Source organism: Octodon degus, unplaced genomic scaffold (genome assembly GCF_000260255.1).
Source record: "Octodon degus isolate 3935 unplaced genomic scaffold, OctDeg1.0 scaffold00112, whole genome shotgun sequence".
Taxonomy (NCBI): domain Eukaryota; kingdom Metazoa; phylum Chordata; class Mammalia; order Rodentia; family Octodontidae; genus Octodon; species Octodon degus.
This window is the reverse complement of record NW_004524688.1, coordinates 5,197,280-5,197,521: the sequence shown is the minus strand read 5'-3', so window position 1 is coordinate 5,197,521 and position 242 is coordinate 5,197,280.

The window sequence follows — 242 nt, the reverse complement described above, 5'->3', positions numbered from 1 at the left end:
ACAGCTACTTATGCCACTGAGCTATCTCCCAGGCCCTTCCTTCTTATTTTGTTGGCAACAATCCTCAGGTGGTATCATGCTGGTTCGGTTCAGTTCAGCTGGGTGTTACAAGTTGACCAACAGTTGTCAGTCCACCACAACCAGTTAACAAGGGGATGGGGCTGGGGAGATGGCTCAGTGGTCTAAAGCACCTACTTAGAACAAGCTTAGCAAAGCACAGGGACCACGGTTCAATCCCCCAG